This window comes from Penaeus monodon, chromosome 19 (assembly GCF_015228065.2).
Source record: "Penaeus monodon isolate SGIC_2016 chromosome 19, NSTDA_Pmon_1, whole genome shotgun sequence".
Classification (NCBI taxonomy): domain Eukaryota; kingdom Metazoa; phylum Arthropoda; class Malacostraca; order Decapoda; family Penaeidae; genus Penaeus; species Penaeus monodon.
Window position 1 is genome coordinate 18,470,356 of NC_051404.1, and position 393 is coordinate 18,470,748.

General features: G+C 25.7%; 1 protein-coding gene across 1 annotated transcript in view; it reads right to left on the reverse strand.

Moving 5' to 3' along the window:
* The window catches only part of LOC119585346 (zwei Ig domain protein zig-8-like), a 61,944-nt gene that overhangs the window by 39,749 nt on the left and 21,802 nt on the right, over window positions 1–393 (reverse strand). The window lies entirely within an intron of this gene.

The window sequence follows — 393 nt, forward strand, 5'->3', positions numbered from 1 at the left end:
TACCTATTAACTCACTAAATACAAATTCACTTTTTTCTCTTTTTTTCTGTGAAATAAAGAATGAAAAAAATGAACATAGCAAAAGCACCGACCCACTAAATTAAAAAAAAATGGAAATAAAAAAAAATAAAATGAAATAAGCAATTCTGAAAAAAAAAAATAAAAAAATAGAGAGAGAGAGGAAAAAATACACAATTAAATTTTCTCTGAAAGGAAAGGAAAGTGGAATCAAAGACTTTCTTTTTCCTTTTATATTTCCACGGTTATTTATTTTAGTTGTCTATCGACCCTTTCGCTTTAAATCCTTTTTATTATATTTTTCTTCTTCTTTTTATCTGCCCCGTCTGATTATATTTGAAAAGTGTTTTTACAATGTTATCAGTGTGTCTTTGT